Source organism: Sapajus apella, unplaced genomic scaffold (assembly GCF_009761245.1).
Source record: "Sapajus apella isolate SASKATOON/1434 unplaced genomic scaffold, GSC_monkey_1.0 scaffold119, whole genome shotgun sequence".
NCBI lineage: Eukaryota > Metazoa > Chordata > Mammalia > Primates > Cebidae > Sapajus > Sapajus apella.
In genome coordinates this window covers 4,841,362-4,846,206 of record NW_022437059.1, presented here as the reverse complement: position 1 = coordinate 4,846,206, position 4,845 = coordinate 4,841,362, and positions in this window count along the sequence as shown.

Here is a 4,845-nt window from a genome sequence, read left to right as displayed (position 1 = left end):
ATATATATATATATACACATACATACATATACTTTTTTTTTTTTTTTTGAGACAGAGTCTCACTCTGTCACCCAGGCTGGAGTGCAGTGGTGCGATCTCAGCTCACTTCAACCTCCGCCTCCCAGGTTCAAGCAATTCTCCTGCCTCAGCCTCCCGAGTAGCTGGGATTACAGGCACCCACCGCCATACCTGGCTAATTTTTGTATTTTTAGTAGAGACGGAGTTTCACCATGTTGGCCAGGCTGGTCTTGAACTCCTGACCTCAGGCGATCCACTCACCTTAGCATCTTAGAATGTTGGAATTACACACGTGAACCACTGCTCCAGGCCTCCAATGGGACTTTTAAAGTCAAGTGAGATGTGGGACAATTACTTTTTGTGCAGTATTGTCTAGCATCCTTGCCTCCTAAATACCAGGAACCTTTACCACCATCAATACACACACACACACACACACACACACACACCGCTAAAAAACACCCCCACAGATTCCCAAAATATCCCGTAGAGGGCAGTGCACCCACTGTTTGAGAACTGATTTAGAAGCCTAAATGAGGCCTGGGGCCTTCTCATGAGTTAGAGGAGAGTTTATCTTAGCTTCAGGATATACACACCTACTCACTGTCATACACTAATGGGAGTCTGTTGACCTTCTTGGCCTTCCTTACTTCTAGGCCTGCATTTTGGCCCTACTTTGCAAGTTCTGAGCCCCATTTCTCTATCTGTTTCATTCAAACCACTTTTATTCCAGAGAGCGTAGTCACATGTTCCCTGGAGTATGAGGAGAAGCAACTAGATGAAGAGATCAAGGCACTGATACAATTCTGGAAGGAGTCTGCTAGGACCGTCGGGTAAAGCCAGGATCTGGTTCTTCCCTGGAAGGATGAGGGACCAGAGAAGGTACACATCTTACCTGTCTAGGTTATGAGGGACCGAGTAGACATGCCTGAGCTCAGCTAAGGGAAGTTCTGCCCTATAAGCTAGGCTGGAAAACATCCTTGACAAGCAATCTACTGCCTTTCACTTATCTAGTCCCTTATCAGGGTAATACAGAGGGTCCAGATTCTGGAGCGAGACTGCCAGAGTTCTAGTTCAAGCTCAACCACTCACTTGTTTTGGGCAGCTTATTTAAAATTTCTGTGCCTCACTTTCTTCATTTGTAAAATGGGATAGTATCTATGCATCAAGCAGCAAGAACTAAATGAGTTAATATATGTAAACGTGCTTAGAATGGGATCTGACACAGAACAACTTACAATCTTAGATATTGCTATTATCATCACCGTTCATGTACTGTAGGTAGCATAAGGCTACGGAATCACCTCAAGTTGGGGGTGAACATTCCTGAAGACCCTAAGTCTGATGTAACCTGAGCCAACAAAGAGTTATGTGCAGGTAAGGATACTCTCAAGTGATCTAGTGGAGGTGGCTGGCTCCCCTTGCTTCATGCTGACTGGTGAGTAAGGAAAGCCTATGATGACAGTGACCATGGTGATCACGATCATGATGATGACTGAAGCATGATGCTGGGAGGAAGGGGCCAACAAGGGAATGAGGAGACTCCTCCTGCACCCTAGTGAACAGGCTGACTTTCTGCTTATCTATGGACTGTGAATCTCTGCCTTTGTAGATCTGGAGTCAGAGCTGCCACCTAAACAACCAGAAAGAAAGGCACCATTTTACTCCAAAAGTAAACCTCCTGACCCCCACCCTCAATTTTCAGAGGCACAAGCAGCAGAGGTGCTACATCTGTAGATAAGATGGTGAGGGGAGACAGCAGCTCACTGGAGAGTGATTCCAGTGAGGGCTAGTTGTCAGGGACTGAGTATAGCAGGGACAAGGAAACTGCCAGGAGCCACTCCCACTGCAAACAGTTCCAAAAATAAGGAAAACTCGGCAAGGGCAAGAAGGTGGACAGAATGGCAAAGAGGTGGGCACAGAGGGCAGCTCCCAAAAAGGACATTAGGGCAGGGATTAGTTGCAAGAGGAGGAGATGGAAAAGATGGAAGTGGAAAGAGCTAGTTCTAGATTGGGGCAAGATCAAGGAATGTGGAGGGTCCTACCCAGCAGCAACACCAAGTCTCTGAAATTAGAATTGCAGGATTGTCCAGGGAGCAGAATCCTTCTACATTTAGCTGCCTGAAACTTCACCGAGATCTTCATATTTGGACTTTGGGAACATATTTACAAGTACATCCCCTGCTTGGATTGCCAGACCTCTCCCACATATAGATGGGACTATAATCCCAGCTCTGCCACCCCTACACAGTCGGAAAAAAACACCAAAACAGATATCAGTGATATGGATTTGATATTGTGATATAATAAGAAATATATATTTGGTTTTCCTCCTCCAGTTTTGGCACAGCGGGTCCCAGCACAGAGCTCCTAAAACCCTGAGAATTTCCTAAGTGAGCCAGGTGCAGTGGCACATGCCTGTAGTCCCAGTTTCTCAGGAGGCTGAGGTGGGAGGATTGCACCTGTGAATAGCCACTGCACCGAAGACTGGGCAACATAGTGAGACCTCATCTCTAGAAACACATTTTTTAATTAAAAAAAATTTTTAAAGAAATTCTTGAGTGTTAAGAGGAGGAGCATCTTTTATAATTTGTAATAAGCCCCTTTCAACCTTACCTGTGTTTATGTTAATGACTTGACTCTTCAAGGATGAAAGCATGGTTGCCAGAGAAACCAACCTTGTGATTAGAGGTTTGGAACTTTCAGCCCTCCCACCCCCCACCAGCCCTTCAGGAAAGGCCGAGAGACTGGAGATTGACTTAATCAACAACGGTCAATGATTGAATCAACCATGCCTACATAATAATGCCTCCATAAGCACCTTAAACATGGGGCTTGAGATTCAGAGAGCTTTAGGTGAACACATGGAGGTGCTGGGAGGGTGGCACACCAGGGAGGGCATGGATGTCCCATGCACCCCTCATTCCCATACTTTGTTTTATGCATCTCTTGCATTTGGTTGTTCCTGAGTTGCATCCTTTATAATAAACCAGTAACAGTAAGCAAAGCAGTTTCCTGAGTTCTATGAGCCATTCTAGAAATTACTGAACCTGATGGTTCCCATGAGGCATGGGGAAGCCCTGATATACAGCCAGTTTGCCAGAAGAATAGGTCACAATTTGAGATTTGCAATTCATGTGAGGTCTGGATAGCGAGTGTCACAATTGGATTGGTAGGACACCCAGCTGGTGTCCAGAGTTGGATAATTGCCTAATAGAAGGAAAAAACTCAAACATTTGGTGTCAGAAGTGCTGAATATTTTTCAAAATGAGTTTTTTATTTTTAGCTTTCTTCCTTGGCTGTTCTTATGCCTGTATTTTCTGCTAAGCCATTTATAAAGGCTTTCATCAATTCCCCAAAGACTCAGTTTTTGCTCCACAAAAGAAGGCACTCAAGAATAATTCCTCAGTGATTAGTATTTGAGAATTAGTTCTTCAGTAGTAGGTACCAGAAGGGCAGGGAAGAGAAGCAAGCTTCTAGAGCCCCAAGATCCCAACCTCAGCTCAGGGCCCCAAGGAGGAGTTACAGGCAGGCTAGACAGAAAAGGATCAGTTTGAGTGCCCATGGTAGGAATAAGTAGCCTGGCACTGAGAATTACCATTGGTTCAGCAAAAGATGTTCAAGTCTCTTTTTCTGGTCAGAACTATCTTTCCCAAAGCAATGACTGTTTTTGCTACCATGCCCTTTATTAAAAATAGGAGTATGAGCATGGGAACAAGCATAACATTTTTAAAGCAAGAGATGGTAAAGGGAAAAATAATTTCAGCACTGTGCTCCAGATCAGTGTGGCAAAAAACAAATTAACAGATACTCCCAAGCAGCTGAGTCTGCAGGAGAGGAGCTGGTGGGAAAGAACTCCAGCATTGCCTTAGCATCAGCAACAAAAGCTCAATTCACCAGAAACAGGAAGCCCCTGCCTTACCTTAATGCCCACAGTGGGAGACCAGGTAAAGCACCAGTCAAGCCTCATCTTGTGTCCATAGAACAAGGGAAGAGGGAATACACAGCTTTGCCAGATGCACTGGACACATAGCAGGTGTGGCAATGAGGTTATCCTTTTATTTGCCTTTGAGGCTGGGACCAAAGACCACCATCATTACCATATTGTACTCAGAACAGACTTCAAAAAACAGTAAAATTTCGTCCTTTTCCCTGGCATCAGGAGAAGAGGGGAATTCCTTTAACATAGGGCCTTCCCATGAATTACTGGTCAATTCTCCTAATATCCTATGGCAATGGGCTTGCTAGGCATGAGTAAACTTTGAGCTATAGGTTACCTTTTAGGGTTATTGTCCCTTGCTTCCCATTCATAGCTGCCACATGGTTTACACACACAATTTTTTTTCAGAGCCAGGGTCTCCCTCTGTCACTCAGGCTGAAGTGCAGTGGTGTGATCATAGCCCATGGCAGTCTTGAACTCCTGGGCTCAAATGATCCTCCTGCCTCAGCCTCCCAAGTAAATGGGATTATAGGCATGCACCATCATGCCCAGCTGACTTTTTTTTTTTTAAATGGAATTTTGCTCTTGTTGCCCAGGCTGGAGTGCAACACCGTGATCTTGGCTCACCACAACCTCCACCTCCCAGGTTCAAGTGATTCTCCTACCTCACATCCCAAGTAGCTGGGATTACAGGCATGCGCCACCACACCCAGCTAATTTTGTATTTTTAGTAGAGACAAGGTTTCTCCATGTTGGTCAGGCTGTTCTCAAACTCCCAACCTCAGGTGATCCACCTGCCTCGGACTTCCAAAGTTCTGGGATTATAGGCATGAGCCACCACACCCGGCCTCCAGCTGACTTCTATGTTCTTTTTTTTTTTTTTTTGA